At 47.4% G+C, this 11,292-nt stretch overlaps 5 non-coding genes and 1 pseudogene across 5 annotated transcripts; 4 read left to right on the top strand and 2 right to left on the bottom strand.

Annotated features, from left to right (window-relative positions):
• Positions 1-244: 244 nt before the first annotated feature.
• Positions 245-315, bottom strand: trnag-gcc (transfer RNA glycine (anticodon GCC)). Its single transcript has one exon. It is a non-coding gene; the product is annotated as a tRNA-Gly (tRNA).
• A 158-nt stretch (positions 316-473) lies between these two features.
• On the top strand, positions 474-590 carry LOC117441068 (U5 spliceosomal RNA). The gene has a single exon (XR_004551361.1). It is a non-coding gene; the product is annotated as a U5 spliceosomal RNA (small nuclear RNA).
• Positions 591-738: 148 nt separating this feature from the next.
• Positions 739-929, top strand: LOC117441066 (U2 spliceosomal RNA). The gene has a single exon (XR_004551360.1). It is a non-coding gene; the product is annotated as a U2 spliceosomal RNA (small nuclear RNA).
• Positions 930-1,193: 264 nt separating this feature from the next.
• Positions 1,194-1,308, top strand: LOC117441069 (U5 spliceosomal RNA). Its single transcript, XR_004551362.1, has one exon. It is a non-coding gene; the product is annotated as a U5 spliceosomal RNA (small nuclear RNA).
• Positions 1,309-7,403: 6,095 nt separating this feature from the next.
• Positions 7,404-7,579, top strand: LOC117441067 (U2 spliceosomal RNA; annotated as a pseudogene).
• Positions 7,580-7,894: 315 nt separating this feature from the next.
• Positions 7,895-8,058, bottom strand: LOC117441065 (U1 spliceosomal RNA). Its single transcript, XR_004551359.1, has one exon. It is a non-coding gene; the product is annotated as a U1 spliceosomal RNA (small nuclear RNA).
• Positions 8,059-11,292: the final 3,234 nt, after the last annotated feature.

Genomic DNA, 11,292 nt, shown 5'->3' with positions numbered 1-11,292 from the left:
AAGCTAATTTGTCCAAAAGTGCTACTAATTCATATCTTTTGATAACAACATCTAATCGGTTCGGGCTCAATGGCTTTTCCCCACCTCTAATTATTCCGCATCCAATGGTACCCTCTTTGAGTCTCTAGGCCTTCAGGGGGCGGAGCTAGGGCAGTCGAACGCCAATGGCAGTAATGTTTGCTGTAGCAGAGTCCAAGTGGTGTAGGCATTATACTTTATTTTCAGACAACAAATAACTGTCTATTGCATTGGCCGGGAATCGGACCCGGGTCTCCCACGTGGCAGGTGAGAATTCTACCACTGAACCACCAATGCTGAATTATAAAGCCACCATAGGGCAGTTGAGGCGAAAAGTTCAGCCAACAAAGACTGTTTTTCAAGCAACCACGCTTCTATAGCCAAGTGAGGGCCACCGCGAGGGCTTGGACTGGGACAACTATGGTGGTGTCTGTTCTCGAGGACGGCCTCCACAATAACTCTGGTTTCTCTTCAAAGCGTATAAGTCTTTCGCCTTTTACTAAAGACTTCCGTGGAGAGGAACACCTACGAGTTCAACCTATTTTTGGTAGGCTTGGCCATTTGGCTGAGCATTCTGAGTTTGTGAAAGACAAGAGCAGTCATTAGCACCTATGCGATCCAAGCTACCCAGCACCTATGTTACGCCAGGTCAAAAGAGCCGCACCAAGACCTGCAGCGACTGCGCAATGAGTCCGTCTCCCGCAGCAAACTTTAAGGGTCATTGCTTCTCGGCCTTTTGGCTAAGATCAAGTGTAGTATCTGTTCTTATCAGTTTAATATCTGATACGTCCCCTATACGGGGACTATATATTTAATGGATTTTTAGCACTGGGAGCTGAAAGAGGGGCTTGCCCCGTTCACTCCACGCATCGACCCAGTATTGCAGCGCCTCTGGGAACGGTGCACCCATCTCCTGCCTTGTAGAAAAACAAACAAAGACGCATCTCGAAACCAAAACAGATGGTTTCAATTGAGGGCGGAATCTGCAGCACATCAGCAGCAGATCTTTTTTGGACAAAATGCCAAAGAAGCCACAGGTGAGAGCCACGAACCATGCTAGCGCAGCTGGGGGAAAGGGTGTGGCCTGGGATGTGGAAAAGCCAAGTGAGGGTCACCGCGAGGGCTTGGACTGGGACAACTATAGTGGTGTCTGTTCTCGAGGATGGCCTCCACAATTACTCTGGTTTCTCTTCAAAGCGTATAAGTCTTTCGCCTTTTACTGAAGACTTCCGTGGAGAAGAACAACTACGAGTTCAACCTATTTTTGGTAGGTTTGGCCATTTGGCTGAGCATTCTGAGTTTGTGAAAGACAAGAGCAGTCATTAGCACCTGGGCGATCCAAGCTACCCAGCGCCTCTGTTACGCCAGGTCAAAAGAGCCGCACCAAGACCTGCGGCGACTGCGCAACGAGTCCGTCTCCCGCAGCAAACTTTAAGGGTCATCGCTTCTCGGCCTTTTTGCTTAGACAGCGATCACCTGCCCTTGGATGGAAAACTTTTGCCTGTTGTGGCTCTGGTTTTTTATCTACATCTGGGAGGACATTGTTCTGTATTTGTTTTGCATCATTGAGTTGTTGTTTTGTCTTTGATTTCTTGCAGATTCGTGACAGGCCTCGTTGGTGCTTTGGTCGCACACCTTGTCCTCTGGCCCCAGCGGCTGAACAAAGGAGGGACCCGGGACAAACCAACCCAGGACAAACCAACCTGGAACATCGGCCGCACACCTCATCGCCTGGGGCCAACAGCTGAACTAGGGAGGGGTGAGTACCCCTTTTGACCTGCGGTGCCTCTAACATGTCGGCCTACCATGCCGGCATGCAGAGGCACCATAGTGTGAGGTTCACTTTTGTGGAGAAAGATGGGAAGCAGCTGGCGCTGTCCAGACTGGACTTCTCCAGAAACCTCATACAGAAGGCTTTAAACTTCACACCTGATGACTTAAACTGCATCCTCACCCTGCCTTTCAACAAAGGCTTTGACGTTTCCGTACGTCAATTGCCTTTAGAGAATTTTGGATAAAATTTGAAAGTGTGAAAGCCCAGTTTTTTGCTTTTAGTGTTGAGAAACTGACTGACAATGCCTTGAAAGTAGTCATTGTCAGGATGTTCAATGAGACAGTAACTGCAGAAGACATCCATTTTTGGCTGGGTAGATACTGCACAGTAAAAGGCATGGCTTCAAAAGTGAGAGATGAGGACGGCATTTGGAACTGTGCCTGGCGTGTCCCCATTCAACAATGGCAAGACCCCCAGGGCTAGCTAGGCCTTAAACAACTGCCATCAATGATAGTTCTGGGGAACAACAGGGGATACATCCACTATCAGGGACAGCCCAAACTCTGCCGCAAGTGTGGAGAGCATGGGCACCTAGCGGAAGCATGTCAGCAGATGGTTTGTCGGAAATGTAGACAGATTGGGCATACCTTTTGAGGAGTGTACAAATGGCAGAAAGTGTAACCTTTGTGGAGAATCCAACCACCTCTTCAGAGATTGCCCTCAGTCTTTTGCCAACAAGCTTAAAGCTGTAAGAGTAGATAGACAAAATGGCAGACGAGAGGAAACAGGTGAAATGTTGATTGGAGAGGCGGAGACAGACACTTCGAATCACCCTCCAAATCCTGTTACTGGAAAAAGAGGACCAGGTGAGGAGGGGCAAGGGGAGGGAACTGTGGATCCAAATTTGGATCCCCCGCCAATGGAGAGTGGAGAGGGTGTAGTGCAGGACGGGGGCGGAGCTAACCCCACAAATGAAAAGGAACCTGACACTCACCTGAAGAGCGTTAGCAACAAGAAGAGAGTAAGAACTGACTACTCCCCAGAAAATTCATCTCTGGAGGAATCCAGGGTATTCCCCTCCACCTCCCCAAATCAGATATCCTTTCTAACCATGGTTCTGCAATCGACCCCAAAGAAGTCAACTTTCGACGCAAGACTGCGTGAGAGGCCAACCCCAAGAATCCGAAAGGGAAGAGAAGGGCAACCCCCTTACTCCTCCCCGGTAAGACCAAAGGAAGAGCTCGACTCACATGAGATTGGCTAACAACCGTTGTTTTTTAACAGCATAACCCCCTTTTAGTCGTTTTGAAATGTTGTACCTGTTAATCTTAACCATACTCATGACACTCACAGTCTCGACAATAAACGTGAGAAGTGTAAAGTCGAGATTTAGAGCCCAGACTGTTTTATCCTTTCTCAACTCTTTGGAGTTCCAGACCTCCACTTGTTTCTAGGAAGCAGATATACATCACTCCACATCTACGCTTCCACAGCCCCCTCCAAAAACCCAAAGACGGCGGCAATGACAAGATTCTGGATGGGAAGTTTTCTACGAAGGATAAAGATCTTACCAATAGATCTCAAAGTACCAGTGTCTTTTAACCTGCCACCACCTTATGCTTTCAGTCGAACGTTTTTAAAGAAACTCCAGCTTGAGCAGGAGGGTTTGCATGTTTTAACTAACCATCGCTCTCTTATCTCTGTTGTGCAGGAGCGAGAACCAGTGAGTCCAGTGCACGGGCTCGCCTTCGGTGAGCCCTCAACAGTTTGGTGCAACGTGAACCATCCCACTCTGACAAACAGACTCCGGGATATGTCATGGATGGTGGCTCATGAGATCCTCCCAGTCAGGTCCGTAATGCACTCCCGGGGCATGGCGGCGAACTCAACTTGCCCCCGACCAGGCTGTGGCACAACTGAGACGGTGAGGCATCTGCTCTGGGAGTGTAGCGCTGCCGTAGACCAGTCAATCAATCAATCAATCAATGTTTATTTATATAGCCCAATATCACAAATGTTACATTTGTCTCAGTGGTCTTCACAGTGTGTACAGAATATCAGTATGACAATACGACACCCTCTGTCCTTAGACCCTCACATCGTACAAGGAAAAACTTCCAAAGAAAACCCAGTTTAAAGGGAAAAATGGGAGAAACCTCAGGGAGAGCAACAGAGGAGGGATCCCTCTCCCAGGACGGACAGACGTGCAATAGATGCCGTGTGTAAATTGAAAAGATAATACATTTGCAACATAGGTAGTCCAAATGTTTGGAAATGCATGTGTGTATAATAGGAAGATGAATCCACGAGGATATCCATCCAGGACCTATGATCCAGGACCACAGCCACGACTCAAGATCCAGCGCTCGTGATCCAGGACACAGGACCGCAGGATCATCCATGACTCCGGATCCCAGCGTATATAGACACCAAAAAGAAAGACATTTGGGGAAGCTGGGTTAATCGGAACATGAGTGTACACGGGTATAGACAGAGAGAAGGAAGAAGTAAGATGTCCCCCGACAAACTAAGCCTATATCAGCAAAACTAGGGGCTGAATCTAATCAGCCCTAACTATAAGCTTTATCAAAAAGGAAGGTCTTAAGCGCACTCTTAAAAACGGATAGGGTGTCTGCCGCCCGAACACAAACTGGAAGCTGATTCCACAAATGTGGAGCTTGATAAGAAAAGGCTCTGGCTCCCATTGTACTTTTAAAGATTCTAGGAACAACCAACAACCCTGCATTCTTGGAACGCAATGCCCTAGTAGGACAGTAGGGTATAATGAGTTCTTTAAGGTAAGATGGCGCCTGCCCATTAAGGGCTTTGTAGGCGAGAAGAAGAATTTTAAATTCTATCCTGTGTTCTATAGGGAGCCAGTGTAAGGCAGCCAGAACAGGAGTAATGTGGTCCCTTTTCCTAACTCTGGTTAGTACACGAGCCGCAGCATTTTGAATCAGCTGAAGCGACTTGATTGACTTCTTGGTACTCCCTGATAATAAAGAGTTACAATAATCCAGCCTAGAAGTAACAAATGCATGGACTAGTTTCTCTGCATCGTTTTGATGCAAGATATGCCTGATTTTTGCAATGTTACGTAGATGGAAGTAGGCGGTCCTTGAAATTGATTTTATGTGGGCGTTAAAGGATAAATCCTGATCAAATATAACAGCAAGATTCCTTACAGTCTCACTGGAGGCCAAATTAATGCCATCCATAGTTAGTATGTCTTTAGATAATTTGTTTCGTAGATTCTTCGGGCCAAGTACAATAACTTCAGTTTTGGTCGTGTTTAACATCAAAAAGTTTAAGGTCATCCACGTTTTTAAGTCCTTAAGGCAGTCTTGAATTTTATTTAGATGATTAATTTCATCAGGCTTGATTGATAAATATAGTTGAGTATCATCCGCATAACAATGAAAGTTTACAGAATGATTCCTTATAATATTGCCTAATGGAAGCATATATAATGTGAACAAAATAGGTCCGAGCACTGAGCCCTGTGTCACTCCATGGCTAACTTTGGTTTGCGTGGAAGATTCATCGTTAACACGTACAAACTGAGAGCGTTCAGATAGATAGGACCTAAACCAGCCTAAAGCAGTTCCCTGTATGCCAACTAAGTGCTCTAGTCTTTGCAATAGGATATCATGGTCGATAGTATCAAATGCAGCACTAAGATCGAGCAAAACAAGAATAGAGACAAGTCCCTTGTCTGAGGCTATTAGAATATCATTTGTGACTTTAACCAGAGCTGTCTCTGTGCTATGATGTGTTCTAAAGCCAGACTGAAAATCTTCTAAAGCCAGACTGAAAATCTTCAAATAAATCATTGTTTTTTAAGTAATCACACAACTGTTTTGCGACCGCTTTCTCAAGAATTTTTGAGAGGAACGGAAGATTAGAAATAGGTCTATAGTTGGCTAAAACCTCTGGATCGAGGTTGTGCTTTTTAAGAAGCGGTTTTATCACTGCTACTTTGAATGATTGTGGAACATAGCCTGATAATAAAGACATATTCATAATATTTAATAAAGAAGTGCTAATTAATGGAAAAACTTCCTTCAACAGCTTAGTTGGAATTGGGTCTAACATGCACGTTGATGGTTTAGAAGAGAGAATCATTGAATGTAATTGTTCAAGGTTAATGACTGAAAAACATTCTAGTTTACTATCTAGTGTAATATTAGAACTTACGATTCCGGGAGCTGTTGATAACACTATACTGGTCGAAGGCAAGAGGTTATTAATTTTGTTTCTAAGAGTAACAATTTTATCGTTAAAAAAGCACATAAAATCATTACTACTGAGTGCTAAGGGAATAGAAGGCTCAATCGAGCTGTGGCTCTCTGTCAGCCTGGCTACAGTGCTGAAAAGAAATCTTGCATTATTCTTATTCTCATCTATTAATGAAGAGTAGTAGGCTGCTCTCGCTTTACGCAGTGCTTTCTTATATTCATTGAGAGTAATATGCCAAATTAAACGAGATTCTTCAAGTTTAGTGGAACGCCATATCCTTTCAAGTTGTCTAGACTTTTGCTTTATTTTGCGGGTTTCGGCATTATGCCATGGAGCTAATCTATGTTGTTTTATTTTCTTCTTTTTCAAAGGAGCAACAGAGTCTAATTTTATTCGCAGCGCATCTATAGCACTATCAACAACATGATCAATTTGGGGTGGTGTACATTTTGTATAAGTTTCCTCCCCTACATGCAGACATGCTATCGAGTTAAGTATTGGTTGAATCTCTTCCTTAAATGTGGCTATAGCACTAACAGATAGGTTTCTGCTGCAAGAGCTTTTGACTAATGCTTTGTAGTCTAGTAACAGTACTTCAAAAGTTACTAAGAAATGGTCGGATAAAGCAGGATTATGCGGTTCGACTAATAGTTGCTCAATTTCAATACCATAAGTCAGAACAAGGTCGAGAGTGTGATTAGACCAGTGGGCAAAAGCCGGCTCCTTAAAATTCCCGTGCTTGCCGGCAAGGGAGGACCTCACAGCACAGCTCATACTATATGGGGTGAGCCAGAAACAGGACTGTTCTAGGGACTTTTCCAAGCAGTGGCTCACCCTAGCTGCCATTAAAGATGCCATATGGACCTCCAGAAACTTGCTGGTAAGAAGGCACATGCAGATCCCCCCCGTGGCTGTGATCCAGATGGCTGGGGCAACAATAAAATCAGCGACGCGGCACGCCCAGGACACAGCCAAAAAGAAAAATCGCCTCTGTGCTCATTCGGATGAAGGAGCAGGAGCCACACGGGAAAGGTCAAAGCAGCGCAGGCCTGACTCTCCGGGGGGTCTCCTCTGAGCCCCGTGACAAAGATCCGAGAGAAACAACCTGTTAAATGTGAGTGGGATGAGTTAATATTGATAGGGACTCACTGCGCTCCTGGACAACAATTTACCCAATGTACCCCCTTTTTAAGATTTTAAATGAAAACTGTTTGCATACAAAATGTTTTAATGAAATGCGATGTTTTTTTTTTTTTTATGAAAATGGGTCTGATCTTAAAGTGTACATGTATTTATTATATGAAAACTCAAAATACACTGATGTGACAAAAAAATGATTTAAATATGAAAAGTACATGAATTAAGTGACAATAAAACTTTTCCCAAAAGAAAAAATCTGTTCTTATCAGTTTAATATCTGATACATCCCCTATACGGGGACTATATATTAAATGGATTTTTAGCACTGGGAGCTGAAAGAGGGGCTTGCCCCGTTCACTCCACGCATCGACCCGGTATTGCAGCGCCTCCGGGAACGGTGCACCCATCTCCTGCCTTGTGGAAAAATAAACAAAGACGCATCTCGAAACCAAAACAGATGGTTTCAATTGAGGGCAGAAACTGCAGCGGATTTTTTTGGACTCAATGCCAAAGACGCTAAAGATGACAAATTGAACTTGCTTGGCTCTGGAGCGTGGCACGCTGAGTGAGGCTCACTGCAAGGGACAGAGATATTTCGAGCCCAAAGGAAGGACACGCTCTTGGGAGGACATTGGCACCAGAAAGTCTCTCCTGGAGCAAAGAAGCCGCCACACATGCAAGCTGTAGCCAGGTTGTCTTTGACCTTTTCTTCAACATTATAATCAGGGGAGAGCGCGAACGCAGTTCCCCACTACCACAAATTATGCAGTCGAGATTCCCACATTTGGGGAATTCGCAGCGGTCAGCATAGCCGGGGTGCAATGGCCGAGCCTCGCCCTGGGTGAACCACCTTGGTGATCATGGTATCTCCCCTGCCAGGTAAGTATGAGTTGGACGGGTCAGAGACAGGGCAGTCTTGCAATGACAAAGGACACGGCGTGGCGGTTCCTGCCTCTGAGCCGGCCAAAGCAGCCCATCAACCACATTTAACCCTAAGCCTTAAAGACAGATAAGGCTTGAAATAGACATAGGTTCCAATCGGGGGCACAAAGTGCAGCACAGCAGCAGGGGTCTTTTTTGCACTCAATGACAAAGAAGCCAAAGGCGAGAGCCACGAACCATGCTAGTGCAGCTTCTGTCTGCAGTTTTCGGCCCATTTAAACCCAGTGTTTTGCTCCATTTGAGCTCTATGTGTTCTGCTACCATAATACAAAGTTGACCTTGCTCAGAGACCTGGGAATACCCCCCAGATGCAAGGCAATATTGTGTTACTCCGATAGCACATATAATAAAATTGGTACGATACAGAGAAGATTAGCATTAGCCCATTGTTCAGGATACTGCCCATTGTTCTCTGTGAAAGCAGGGGAGCAAGAAGAGGAAAGTGGGCCCTGCTCCGCGGAGCCGAAGGTCGGCGGTTCGATCCCCAGCTGTGGCAGAGATGAGGAAGAGCTCCCCTCTCAGCCAGCACTGCCTGACACACATGACTCTAAAACAGGGGGTTTTGGTCAATGATGATGATAAACTACAAAGAGTACGGTTTAGTATCTGTAAAGTGCTGTAATGAAATAATAAAGAAATAAATAAAGTTTCCACACAAAGTTCATTTCAGAGTTTTATTTTAAAATAAATAAAGAAAGTGGGCCCTGCTCCGCGGAGCGGAAGGTCCGCGGTTCGATCCCCAGCTGTGGCAGAGATGAGGAAGAGCTCCCCTCTCAGCCAGCACTGCCTGACACACATGACTCTAAAACAGGGGGTTTTGGTCAATGATGATGATAAACTACAAAGAGTACGGTTTAGTATCTGTAAAGTGCTGTAATGAAATAATAAAGAAATAAATAAAGTTTCCACACAAAGTTCATTTCAGAGTTTTATTTTAAATTAAATAAAGATAAAAGATCATCATTCCCCCCCCTCTGGGTCCCTTTTTAGTCTTTTCCTCTCCTCCCGCCATTCCTCCACAGTTTTCCCGCCAGCAGCTGCACAGTAAGACACACCTGCAATGCGAGTGTGGCCAGTGTCAATCCTCTTGGGCAGGCCACACTTGCTGCAGGTGTACTGACCCCTCTGCTGGCGGGGTTTGCTCCAGGGCGACGGCCCACCCCTTGCAGCATCAGCCTCCGCCGCCTTCCTCTTCCTGTATGCCGTTGTCCTGGGCACACGGAGAGGAGGAGGCTGAGCAGCAGGGGCAGCCGGGAGCAGTGTCAGATGAGGAGGAGGAGGAGGAGGAGGAGGAGGGGCAACAGCCATGTGAGGGCCAGCCGGGAGCAGTAACCGTAGACGAGTAGGAGGAGGAGGAGGAGGGGCAGCAGCCATGCGAGGGCCAGCCGGGAGCAGTGTCAGATGAGGAGGAGGAGGTCCCGGCACCTCCGGGATGTTGTAATTGAAGGGCTGTCCTTGTCCCACCTGTACGAAGGACAGCCCTTTCGCCAGCGGGAGAGGCTGGACAGCCATAGCTACAGCAGGGACGACGCCAGTTCCCTGCTGTAGCACAGAGACCCCCCTGTCATTCTGGCGCCGAGAGAACCTGTAAGACAAACCCAGGCAGATGTTTTTACGGAAAGAGAAACCCCAGTACGGATTACAAAACCACCAACAAGCTGCAGGTCAGACTCACCACTGGGACAGGGTCCTCTGGTTGAGCTCAAAGAGCTGTATTTCAGTCTGAGCCATCAGCCTCGGGCTGGCCAGCACTGCCTCTCTAATGGCCACGTAGTCCGTTAGGATGAGGAACCACCGAGTCCTCATGATCCCTCCGGACCGCGTGGCCGCGGGGTGGAGACGGCAGAGCTGGCTGCAAATGGCCTCCACCAGGCGGCTGGTGCTGGGCCATGTTGCAGGGCCCGAGTTCAGCCCGAGAAGACAGCTGAGTCACGGAGAGCACAGTGAGGGTTAATAGGCAGCAAATATTTAGTACAGGAAAGACGAATATTTGAAGCCAGTCTTAACGTTGGAGACTCTCCTTTCCAGGACAGGAGGTGTTCTTCCCCTTCGCTGCCTTGAACCGCCCCTTCGGCTGCCTCTCCCGGTGTCTGGGAGGGTAGACGACTCGTCGCCTGTCCGGCTCGGGCAGGCGTTGCCAGAGGGCCATGAGGTCGTCCACCCTCTTGTCAGAAAACCCCTGAAGGCTCCTGGCTTCCAGCAGGGCCTTGGCCAGCTTCAGGACATGCTGGTATCCTGGCTGGCCATCAGGACCCTGCATCTCCTCCTGAGGAGAAAAGGAAGGAGGGAGGAGGAGAGAAGGAGGGAGGAGGAGAGAAGTGCTGCTGTGGAGTCTTGAATACATATAATTATTGTTATCATTATCAGTAGTAGCAATGTGTTGGTGAACTGACCTCAGAGTCTGAGGAGGACTGCTGAGCAGGAGCCTCAGGGGCCTCGGGAGGGTCCGGTTGGTGAGGGGCGGCCGGGCCGGATGGCTCAGACCTGGGTGCGTCAGCCGGATCACCCGACCGGGCTGCTGCGCTGGTGGAGGGGATATCTGGCTGGAAGACGGTCGGGTCCTCCACGTCTTCCTCGATACCCTCGTCCACCTCCTCCAGCGACTGGATGGCAGCAGCCTCGTCCGGAATGTCGGGGTCCAAGCTGACGTCCTCAAGCACTTTGCCCGTCTGCCTGTACAGGAACTCCACCCCGATGAGCTCCCCTGTCACGCGGCAAAAAGACAGGAAGCAAAGGATTTGCAAAATGCTCCTTTTCCTCTCAGTTATGATGTCTGAACAAAGTGAACAGGTTTCACATCACCCACCTGTGTACTCGGCAGGCTTGGTGAAGTCCTTAACCAGCTGACAGCCAAGCACCCTTTGGCTCTTCTGGTTAAGGACGTGCTTGAGGTGACCACTGTAGGAGCGCAGAGGCTCCACCTCGCCCGAAGCTGGGTTAGGGTTAGGGTTAGGGTTAGGGTTGGGGTTAGGGTTAGGTAAAACATTTTTGATCTGACTGCTGTAAGCAGAAGGATCGATGCTCTCGCCATCATTGGCACGCCTCCAGGTGTGGTCCTCTCTCATTCAGGCTCCTTTCGTGACTATATCACGTCTAAAAAATTATATCAGAAGACACATCACGTTTGTGCTTTAAGTGTCTTCTATATTCAAAAATTGACACGTCTTCAGTAGAAAACC

Source organism: Pseudochaenichthys georgianus, unplaced genomic scaffold, assembly GCF_902827115.2.
Source record: "Pseudochaenichthys georgianus unplaced genomic scaffold, fPseGeo1.2 scaffold_1455_arrow_ctg1, whole genome shotgun sequence".
NCBI classification, from domain to species: Eukaryota; Metazoa; Chordata; class Actinopteri; order Perciformes; family Channichthyidae; genus Pseudochaenichthys; species Pseudochaenichthys georgianus.
This window is presented reverse-complemented; position numbering and strand designations above follow the sequence as displayed.